Genomic DNA, 12,202 nt, shown 5'->3' with positions numbered 1-12,202 from the left:
TTGCTTTACGCGGATGATCTTGTTTTGTTAACTGACAATCCACATACCCTTCAAAGAAATATAAGAATTCTAGAAGCATATTGTGATCAATGGAATTTGACGGTTAATCTATCGAAGTCAAAAGTTATGGTTTTCCGGAAAGGCGGGAGATTTGCCTCTGCGGAAAAATGGTATTTTAAAGGTCAGAAAATTGATATTGTAAACAGATATAAATACCTCGGTGTTATTCTTACGCCCCGCCTAGCCTTTGGGTCTCACCTTGAGGGAAAAGTCTCTTTGGCAAAACAGGGTTTAAATAGAGTTTGGAACAACTTTATTATAAGTGGAAATGTACCATTGCAGGCTAAGTTCCAGGCTTTCAGAGCTGTCTCTCGAGCTATTGTGTGTTATGGCGCTCAGGTCTGGGGGTTTCGTGCGTTTGAGGTACTGGAAAAGTTTCAAAGATATTTTATAAAGAAATTATTTGCTTTACCGTCCGCTACCCCAAACTACCTTCTGTCCATAGAGTTTTGTTTGGAACCGCTGGAAGTTTATACATTCAATCTTCATGTAAAGTATTGCCTTAAGGTATTATCTCTTCCTGCACACAGACTTCCTAGAATAGTTGCTCTTAAAATAATTGAAAAGAAAACCTATTGGTACAAGCATTGGCTTACTCTCTTCCAATCAAATAACCTCAGTTTTGAAGGCTCTTTGGATTCCTTGCATGGTTGGCGTGCCCAGCTGGATTTGTTGTCCAGAAGTATTAAGGAGTCTCATCTGGAGGAATGTGTGAACCGTGCGGTTCAATCGGAGCGTTTTGTTCTGTACAGATACTTAATCGCAGAATACAGACATAGCACCACGGCAGAGTTTTCTGAAAGTTTAACATTCCTGTAATTGCGCTGGTTTCTTAAGCTGAGGGGAGAACTTCTCTACTTAAATTATAGGCCTTGGATAGACAGAGACCCTGATTTGGAAAAGTGTTCTCTGTGTAACTGTGGTACGCGAGAGGAGGTGTATCACTTTCTTGGGGAGTGTCCTTTGTTAAGAGAATTTCGCCTTGTTTATTTCCGTAAGAGTACACTCTCCAGAGAGGATATTATTTCTTCTTTAACTGGCCAATCAGATCCTCGTCCAATTATCCGTTACGCTCGCCATGCTTGGAAGGCAAGGTACTCCTGGATTTCCGATATGTAATTCTGTTCATTTTGTTTTTTCCCACTCTTTATTTTGCGTTTGATTGAATTTGATTTAATATAAAATTGTTCTTTATATTTCAGTGGAATGCAAAGAAATTATTAATTTAGTTCATTTTATTTAAATTTTATATTAATTTACTTTGTTTTATTTAAATTTTATATTAATTTACTTTATTTTATTTTAATTTTATATTAATTTACTTTATTTTATTTTAATTTTATATTAATTTACTTTATTTTATTTTAATTTTATATTAATTTACTTTATTTTATTTTAATTTTATATTAATTTACTTTATTTATTTTATAGAATATTTCGTATTTTTTAATTTATATGTAAGCAGTGCTCTCAAGCAGACGGCTTTGCCATTGCTTTATTTATTTTTTAAATCTACTTTGGCTATGTATATATATGATTTCTCAATAAAATAATAATAATAATAATAATAATAATAAAACCAAAATTATTATTTTTTACCCCAAAACTAGCCAGCTCTTTCCTCTAATACTAATCAATTAATTTCTAATATCTCTAATATCTCTAATATCTCTATTTCTAATATCTCTAATATCTCTAATATCTCTAATATCTCTAATATCTCTAATATCTCTAATATCTCTAATATACTCTAATTAGTACTAATTTGTCCCAATGTCTAGATGCAAAGACTGAGAACAGACAATCTTCTTTAAGGCAGATAGATAGTTATATCAGTTAATCTTGCTCTGTATGCCGTTTTATCTTTATACCGCAGACATATCGCTTCCAAACGTCTTCCGGAACTGAGCCAGCGCGTTTATACATGCCCACAGGTCCCCGAGAAAGGCAACATGAATACTCATCTTCCTGTAAAGGGTTAACGAGGAAATTGTGGGTACAGGTGTATTGCCTGGATCTCTCCTAAGCGCCATATCCTTCATAACAATTTTCATTACACCCCAGTCTTAAAAGCAAGCCATCTTATCAGATGCTTCTAACATGTTATCACCATGTTATTCTGGAAATTGGTACAAATGTGATCTCTACCAGGTTATATCCGATTTTCCTAATATTTTTCCATTCAAAAACGAAAGAATCGCAGGAAGTTCACAGTTTTATTTAGGTACCACTCTCTTGGAGATGCAAGTTTTTGGTTAGAATAGTTTAACCGGAAGTATACTAAACTGAATCGGTTTTCTCAACAGAACATTTTTCCTGCTTAATTGTATTGTTATGGGTTAGACTCCTGATCGAATCAATCTAATCAATAAAGCAAAAAAGAAATGAAAACTGCTACAAATCAAGAAACATAGACGTAAAGATCTCTCTCTGCCCATTGACTACTCAATAAACTCAAAGAGATAGGCTGAGCCCTGGACTGATATACAGACAGACAGACATGTAGTTAAAGTAATTGTGTGCAGTGTATAAAAGATTAAATCAGTGGTCAACAGTTTCATTGATATTCTAGCTGGACCTTCGTCTTTTATACTAATACAACCATCTTACACATATCTTGGTTTAACGTTATAGTATTATGTACGTAGTATAAAATGTTTTTGGAATTATTATATCTTACATTATGTACGCTATTATTATTGGTTTAAATATTTTCGTCTTCCGCTTAGTATGAGGAAGTTTATACGATCGAATAAATTAAAAATCAAAAAATTAAGATATAACCGGCAATTCATTTTTAGAAAATAATATTCCGAAATGAAAAAATAAAATAAATCTTACGAGAACACTTAATTACTTTCTCTGTCGAGAATACCAAAAGTTTGAGACTTTATTAAACTTAAAATTTATTATTTATTATTTATTTATTTTAAAAAAATAAAAACTCTAATCGTATACCAAGTAACTATAATGGTTTAGAATTCAGAAGAGAAATGGCTAAGGGATGATGAGGTTTGGAAGTGATTTTGATGATAGTGTGATGTTTACCTCATCAAGTAATTCGCAATACTAGGCAGGCTTTATTAATTACGGCAGTGAATACATTAATATAGATTGGATTAAATCGTCTTTAGTTTTGCCAGATTCCGCAGCTAAAAAGAAATTTCCGGTGCTGATATCCTCTTGTAAGCCAGACAGGAGTAAAGGAGTAACCGCTCCTTTTTCCAGAATGTTTCCTAACTAGTCTTTTCTAGCAAAATCTCTGTCCCTAGTTCTCAAAAATGCTAATCGACTCTAAAAAATAGTAGTAATAGCAAAATATGTTCTAGAACATTTCTGGCGGGAGGGGGTAATGGTTAGTAAAGGCTTCCGACTTATACAGTAAAAAAATTAAGGAAAGTAAAGTAATTGCCTATTTTTTCAGGCGGACTTTACGTCCAACTACCAATTAGGTGTCGTGGACGGAGGCGACTAGCAAACATACTTTTACTGTAAACTTTTATTAACCATTAAATAAAATCCAAGGCCTAAAGACCGGGAATCGAACCCATTACCACAATACATAATTAACTTTGCGGGTCTCGCCTCTAACCGCTCGGCTACCGTGGCGCCTCCGACTTATACAGATCTGTGCTACCTTTCTTTTTTAAATTTTCTCTCATATCTTCAACTTTCGGTTAAAATTCAAATTTGAAAAAGAAAGTTATGTTCCCTAAGAAATACTTTCTCTTTAAGGAGTAAGCAGAGAAATTAACTGTAGTGGAAAGGGGGGGTTCATTTGAACAGGGGAGCATCTTTGAACAGTTTTAATTTCTCGCTAAATATTTAAAACATTTATGATTGGTAATTTCCTCCATATTTTGTGGTAGACCTGTTGTATAATTGACAGAGTTTCCCTTCAGAATTGAGGAATGTTATATTTTGTAAGGAGGAAGTCAAATTTCTGTTGCAACTTTGGTAGTGTATTGTGAAGATTTGTAGTGGACAAGGTGTAAGTATTGTTAGTCCATTATTGCCACTTGTAATTCGCATTTTTAAACCTGGTATTTACAAAAAGTCTATTTGCTCACAAAAAAAGTGTTGGATATTATATTTTCTTTTATGAAAGGAGAGGGGACACACATTTCAACATCACAGTTAAAATGTGCCGCCCTACCGACCTGCAAGTTTGTGACTTTTTTTTTTGTTTAATCGCAGAGAAGGGGAAAGTGGTCCGAACCTACATTAAGAAGCGCAACAAACCGAATATTTTGTTCAAACTTCCTGAACCCATCACACTTCGGGTACAACATCCCCGAACTGAGTCATTCTTGATTTTTGAACTAGATTTCTAGTGGTTTAAAAGAGAAAGTAATGTAGTAGTCGAGAGAAATGACTGATAGAAGGTAGATTCAGAGTTAAGTATTATCATTTCTTTCTATTATATATTGTGTTCAAAGCTACCCTACCAGTGGGGCAGATATTAACATTTGACACAAAATTTTTAAATTAAAAAAAAAATATAGACATGTATGTAAAGTACCAACTGTTTATTGATATAGATCTGTTACAGAAGACTTAAAAAGTTGTAGAAAACAAAATAAAAAGGTTCAATAATACGATTCTGGTGCACTCTGTAACAGAAAATGTAAATACTGTTCAATTATGCCCTAGTATATATTTTTTGGAAGCGGTAAGATAAAACAAAAAGATACTTTCTCTAAAAGGATATAAATAAATACTCCTGAAGATTTATTCAAGGACTAAAACAGATTCCTTTCTACTCCCTAAACGTTAACATAAATATCTTCCAGCATCATAGAAGTTTTCCAAAACAATTATCCATCCCACCCCAACCCATAAAAAAAGACGTACCCAATAAAGAAGCTGTATAATAAGGAGAGCAACAAAACTGTGGAATAAGAACACCCCGGTGTTTAGAAACTCAGTTGAAGCTGGTCTCCAGAGTAAACAACATTTAGATGCTCCAACTGGTGGCTAGAAAATTTTTTATGAAAAATCTTTTTCTTTATTTTCATTGTTGTTGATGTTGGTGGGCTTCAATGAAATAAGTGTAAAGAAAAGTTCTACAACATGTTTTGAACTTAATTGGTTCTTGATTCATCTTCAATGTTGTATCTACGGGTTGTAACGAGAAAATGGTAATTCAGAGCGGAAGGGCTAAGTTCAGTGGTTAGTAATCAAATATGGCTAAATTAATTCAATAATAAAATGGATAAAATTCTCAAGCTTGGCTTTATCTCTTCCAGGTTTACCAACACATTAATTTGGCATGTTCCCAAACCTCAGGAAATTGATTTAAGGACTACAGTGATGTAAAGAGTTATAATAATGTTTTTCCTTTAAAAAAAAAAAAATGGGGTACTGCTTATTTATTATTTTTTCTGAAAACTGCGTTTTCTTTCTTTTTCAAAAATTTTTACCAATTTTTGCATTATCACTTTTTTGGATAATAATTCTATTTTCTTATTTGGCCGAAGCTTTTAAATGAAATTTGGCATCCACCGCCTTCCCAGACTATACTGTAGTAGGCTGCACGTGCTTGGCCTACGTATTTGAGTATCTAACTCGCAGTGAGTTATTATTTAGCTCATCAGCTTACTTCACCTGGAACAGTTCCACGTTTAAGATTGATCGTGCAGCTAGCTAATAACTGTTTAACCAAGGGATGAACCCATCCAAAGATCGGCTGTATGTTGAAAACCCAATTAATTTAAAAACCCTTTACCACATTATTCATTTAGGGTAACAAAACATTTTTTTTAAAAAAAAATAAATGCTAATTACTTCGTTTAAGCGAATGCTACACTAAGACTGCACTGACACGGCAAGTGCGAGTGAGTAAGAGATGAATCATCTATTCTAGGCGTTGCTTTTACAATCACCGGATAGACCACAGGGCCAGTAAGTCCGCAAAGTGGAAATGTTCATGGAAGATAACAGCTGTTTCCAGTTCTTAAATAATACAATGACGTTACTTCGATAAAAGATATCTTCTTATCGAGGTATTTTTTTTTTGTTTAACTTAATTTTCATTGAGTTGTCCTCCTTTTCACTTTGAAATGTCAAATTTCCTTTAGTGAGTTTTCGTCGGACAAAGATGTTCTCTGGTCTCTTAGGACCATCCATCTGGTTTGGCCCAAGTTGCTCTACTTTTCAAGCATCTTATTTATTTCATTTTAATTATTTTCTTTGTTTTATACTTTAAGGACTTCCAGATAAATTGTTCTGACTTAAATTTTATTATTATCAAGGTGCTACTGTCCTGGACCTCATTCAAAAGAGAGACTGCCATTCATCCCGATTTTCGGCTTTGTGCCATCTTCTATCATCCCCTGTCTTCCGCAAATCGCTTTCTGCGTCATCCAACCATCTTACTTCGGGGACAATTCGACGTCTATCGTCCTCAAAGGTGTCCATAAAGAAAATTTCTTTGGTACTTAGTGATGCGGCATCTTCTCAACATTTCCGAGCCACCTTAATTCGCGCCTTTAGAAAGTAAGTCGAGTTTTCCGAATAAACTCTCTGGAGTTATTCTTAATTTGTTTATTACTTTTTCTTTCTTCTATTTTGCTGCCTTGTACAAGAATGCATTTTTTTTTTCAAGTGTTAAACAGAGTTGAAGTTTTAAAGGCGAGATATTATTATGTTAATAGATATATATTTTCCAACCAAGTCTGGGGTGGAAAATGCACTTAGAGAAAAGTTTGCACTGAGATGTTCATCGCAGATCATTAAAAGTGTTGAAAAGTTCAAATAGGAAAACTTTAAATCATTAGCGACCAGTTTTTTTTTCTACTTATTTAAAATAAATAAATTATTTTTCACTTTTAAAGAAAAGTCCTTGAAGAAAAACTTTTTCACACTAAATTTTTATGCTGAACTGATTTACCACATATTTATTGACGATCTGAATGGATGGACAGCCAAACTTTTAATACTTCTTAATACTTCAATAATGAAATACCAGAGAGGCATAATATAACTCTCAAACTAAAAACTTGCAGGAGAAGAGAAAGATTGATTTGAAGATAGATTGCAGTCACTTTTGGATTGGGCGGACCAAGAACGATTTAAGGGTCTTGGGTTTTGATGGACCGAAAGAATTCATCAATGAAGACGGGATTTTAACAACAAAAACACAATAATTTGATGGTTGCCCTAGTATCTAATCAACAGCAATATTATGTACAATGGCCAGTAATGGAAACATTATATTGTAAGTACAATAAATATCAATATATAACAATAAATTGTTAAAAATTTAAAATATAACTTTACATTTCTAAAGCTCAAGTTAATCCAACATTCTAAATTCAATGACCTACCTAACTTTAAGGGAGTCCTTTGATCCTTTAAGATCTTCAAACGAGTAAAAACTATATATCAACATTTTGGCCCTTATTGCATTAGAAATGGGACGGGGACCTATGCTCCACGGCATCGCAGCCACAACAGACTTATTGTGACTTCCCCTTTTTGGATCTAGTAGACGAAACCTCCCCTACTAAGGACGTTGAGGACTTTCCCTACTAGTTCTTTTTGAGCTACTCTCTCCTTTGGTCTAAAAGGAGAACGCAATCGATAAGCAGGTGAGAAGCCATTTCCTCCTCTTCCTGACACAATCTCCACAGAATGGTTTCGAGCTAATAAGCCCCCCACCTTGTACAGATTCTTCCAGAACCTACCATGCCCCGTGAATAGACCGGTAATCATAGTAATCTGATTTCTACCCAAGCTTAGTGTCTCTTTGGTTCTTTGTTTACCCAGCCAAAGCATCATAGTCTTACTATGATTAACCCCAGGACACATCACCCAGCTCTTTTCTTGCTCTCTCCAGATCCAGTCTCTGAGAGCCTCACGAACTGCACCCTTGGTGATCCCCAGGATACTAATTCTAATTGGCCTCATTGCAAATCTTCTATTTACCAGAAGTAACAGAAAAATTTCAAAAATTCTCTAACTTAATACCCTTAGGGCTGTAAATTTCACTAGAAACATTTTCATAGGGCAACAAAAAATCATTTCTGACGAAGGTATTGAATATTCAATTTTATGGCCACCCTAAGGTTGAGGTTTTCCACTTAGTGTTACATTCATTGTGTATTTTCCCTCAAAACAAATAAAATCCTACCTGCAGGTGCAAAGTAGTTTCAACCATTTCTTGATTACGTTTTGGACGGTGTTCTATTTTAAAGAGTTCAAACCGTTTTGAACTGAAGAAAAAAGAAAACTAAACTAACCTTCTTGTATAAAAATTTAAAAAAAAACAATAAAAATGAAAATATCTATATTACTAGATACCAGGTCGAATTCACAAAAGTCGGCTATTGGAATGTCACAGAACTGTCTATTAAATACAAAAAAAAACTTGTCGGTGATTCAAAATACAAAGATACTGGGAATTTTGACATTTTATATCGTCTGAGAACGATAACATCTCTCTTCTAATTAAGATAAGTACTAGGAAAAAACTGGTCCAGGATCCAGAGGTAATATGGCGATGGCAAATAAAGTGTTAACATTTTTTCTTTAAACAAAGATAAATTTCCAAAATCACATTATCGCAGAGATTGTAGAAACTAGTGCCATTTTTAAAGAGAAGGGAGTCTGCATTAATTTTTTGTGGGTAAGGGGTCATTGTGGTATAAAAGAGAATGAAATTGTTGATACACTTGCAAAGGAAGCCACCAATAGTGGGGAAATGGCTAATTATAAATTACCACACACCGATATCAAGGGTATAATTGCAAAAGCAGCACTACAAAAATGGCAGACAGATTACAATAATGGTGATAAAGGTAGATTCTGTAAAACTATGGCAGATCAGTTACCTAGACAACCATCAGGAGTGGTGGCTTGCCACCACTGGGCTACGACAGGCGAAGGAGTTCATCAGAGGCTATTCGCCGAGGCTGACCGCAGAATTAATCCGTCAAGGCCGTGGGGCTATAAGGATAATTGTAGGCCTATTAACGGGCCACTGCAGGCTCAGAAAGCACATGCATCGCATGGGCCTGGCAGATGATAGCCTTTGTAGGTTCTGTCAGGAAGAGGAAGAAACGGCACTGCACGTGTTGTGTCAGTGTGAGGGGCTCGTATGGCTAAGGATGTTACTTCTCGGGGAGGAAAAACCAAGGCCTGAGAGCTTTACCCAGGAGCCACTCTCCAGAATTAAGAGTCTGATTAAACGGACGGGTCTGGAGGGTGAGCTCTAAAGCCGGGGAGCCACAATAGATCCATAGGGGTCGCGGTGGCGCAGGCCTTGAGGCCACCCTAATTTAATCTAATCTAATCTACCTAGGCAACGATGGTTTAAGGGAACTGTCACTAATAAATGGGTTGTTACGACAATAAGCAGGCTGAGAGCGAACCAAGCGGTGTGCGGATCGTATCTACACAGGATCAACAAAAGGTCCTCTCCTCTTTGCGTAGATTGCAATGAGGATGAGGATTTCAAACATGTAATAATGATATGTCCACGTTATGTGGTAGAAAGGAAACGAATGTATGACGATATATACAGGTATTTAGATGCACCATTTCGCTACGAAGACATTATATTCTCCACCAACATTTATGTGCTTAAGTCGATAGCAGAGCTAGCAATGAAATATGAATGTATTTAAAAGCTATAGCCGAATTAGAATGAATGGAAGAAAATGCTTAGAGAAGGATTACGTGATTTTAATTTCGGTTAAGCTATAATGATGGCAGGAATATAGAGTCCTGATCCATCCATTAGTTGTAAGTTTGTATGTAAATAGTTGTATATAGTAGAGGGATGAATGTGTGAAGCGACAGTATTTATAAGTAAGAATGGAGAGTGAGTGATATTCTAGTGATAAGCACCTAGACGATGCTGGCTGTATGGCGGAAGCCAATGCCAAAAAAAAACAAAAAAAACAAAAATTTCCCAAAATGTTTTATCATTAATTGGGAGAAATTCAGTATTTTTTGGATATTTTATTCAGTGAAATTTATTGACAAACCCAACTCAAATAATTGCAAGTTAATCGTGAATTGCAAAAAAGAAAAACCCATTGATCCATGGGGTTCCTCGCCTATCCCTTTCCTGGATATCCATGAATGGATTTGCCAAACATTCCTAATTCCATATTAGTACTAATTAACAGTAAGAAAATGCCATATTGTGTTACGCCGGTATTTTTTTTATTATTATTATTTTTCCTCATTTATTGCTATTGCTTTTCATTGGAGGAAAAAGCCACCAGATATTGTAGGCCACGGCCTGGGGACGTCAGCCCAATATCAGTTAGTGATAAATTGACAGAATATGGTATCTTTATTACAAATTGGAGGTGGAATCTGGGACATACTACCGTGCATTGTCCTATATTCCTGTTTAGGTGAGACAAGGAGTGGAAAACGGTCCTATTTGTACAGAAGCAATAAAATATTATTAATGAAAACCTTCTTTGATGAAAACAAGATCAATATTGCAGAGACAAAAACTTTACTAAATTTACATTTTTCGCAATACAGACCCCGAACAATCCCTAAGGAGTAATAATTTCGAAATTGCTGTGTTGGGCCTGGGAATGCAAAGAGACTATATTGAATAGGATCTCACGCAATACTACTTTTTTTTAAAAAAAATCTGTTTTTAAATCTGCAAGAAATTTTTCTTTCTAAATACTTACGGTTTTCTTTTAAATAGAAATTGTTTTTATGGAATTTTCCTTCATTTTCTTTTTGAACAAAATTTTTCTCTACATAATCTTGTTGTTGACCGATCTCTGAATATGAATGAACATCCGAAACCGGTCAAAATGAAACATGGAAACAAAACACTCTATAATGGATTAAATCATTCAAAATAATTACTTCCTGTTTAGGAAACCTCGAATACTGTATTTCCGTTATAAATTTAACACCTGTAAAATCTCTTTGGATCTCACGTCATCTTCAAGTGCTGCAGCCTGAAGTAAGGAAACCCATCAATTATAGTTAAACAAAGCATTACATAAGTGTTAATAGTGGTGTCCATAGCAACGTATTAGGCCATTATTATTCTTGATAGGGTCATTAAACCAACGCCAGACACTTCTCAAGTGTTATCAAAGCATCTTTGGATAAACATATTAGTTTTATGTAGTTACAAAGAGGTTTCAAACTGAAGCTAACATTGATTACAGATTATACAGCGTATTCTCATCCAGTCAAGGTCAATAAGAAGTAACTCTCTCTAGAGAGGGTATTTATGTAAATCACTTTATAAATAAACTGTCAGACTACGATGTGGATAAGCTGAAAACAATCCCTTCTTGGGGATCGATATTTCTCATCAAATCGATCATGATTTCTCGTGAAATAATTAAATGTTTATTTTATTTTCCCTTGATTCTAGTAAGGGGGCGCACTGACATTCACCGTATTTCAATTTCGTTTTTACCAGAAATAAACTATCTGGGGATAAAATAAACTGTCTGGGTTTTAGGATGCCTTGAAATACGGTTTTGATATCAATCAAGCGTTCACTCAAGCTCACAGCATCCAGGCTTATTGCCGAGGCTCTAGGGAAACCTTTCTCATCCCTATAAACACTTCCTTGGTCCGCTCTAGCCATACTCCACAATATTTCCAATCTGGAGTCCATCAAGAAAGTGTACCTTACACCTATTACATATTCTATATCCAGGTATGCCATCTTACCCAGAATCAAGCGTTTTCTTTTTCTCTTAAACGAAAAGATTGCAGATGTCAGTGAAGAGGATAAGCGCAAGGTAGGATTGCATTGCTAAGTCATTGCAATTATACGTATTTAGCGTAGTTTACTTTTTCCAATCTTTCAATTTTTTTCGCCAAATATCGTTTATGTTCAAATGGAGATTCGATTCTGGACATATGTGGATATCAGAATATGTTTAAGAGAGAAGTGGGCCTTGAGGGACTCCAGTTTTGGGATATAGTTCTTGGTAAGAACGGTCCAAGAGGGAGGTTTTTCAAAAAGGAAGTGGGGTTAGTAAGTGAAAGAAAGGTATTCATTCCTAGGGCTTCCACAATTAGCCTGAATGGCATAAACCTGAATGAACGCTTGACTGATATTTCATCACAATCAGGTTAAGTTTTACTGAGTTATTAGTAATAATAATTTTGGAGGGGGCTTCACATACATGGG

General features: G+C 35.1%; 1 protein-coding gene and 1 long non-coding RNA gene across 20 annotated transcripts in view; one reads left to right on the top strand and one right to left on the bottom strand.

The window, feature by feature from the left end:
* LOC141446936 (uncharacterized) overlaps window positions 1-12,202 on the top strand; it is a 165,195-nt gene that overhangs the window by 136,806 nt on the left and 16,187 nt on the right. Inside the window, exon 5 of the long non-coding RNA XR_012454010.1 lies at window positions 7,068-7,279. This is a non-coding gene — a long non-coding RNA (uncharacterized lncRNA). The remainder of the gene's footprint in view (window positions 1-7,067; window positions 7,280-12,202) is intronic.
* Window positions 1-12,202, bottom strand: part of LOC141446931 (diuretic hormone receptor-like) — a 323,691-nt gene that overhangs the window by 299,882 nt on the left and 11,607 nt on the right. The window lies entirely within an intron of this gene.

The sequence above is a fragment of the Rhodnius prolixus genome, unplaced genomic scaffold (genome assembly GCF_049639745.1).
Source record: "Rhodnius prolixus isolate KJV_2025 unplaced genomic scaffold, Rpr scaffold_7, whole genome shotgun sequence".
In the NCBI taxonomy this organism is placed as follows: Eukaryota; Metazoa; Arthropoda; class Insecta; order Hemiptera; family Reduviidae; genus Rhodnius; species Rhodnius prolixus.
The sequence above is the reverse complement of the archived record's forward strand: the minus strand, read 5'-3'. Positions and strand labels throughout refer to the sequence as shown.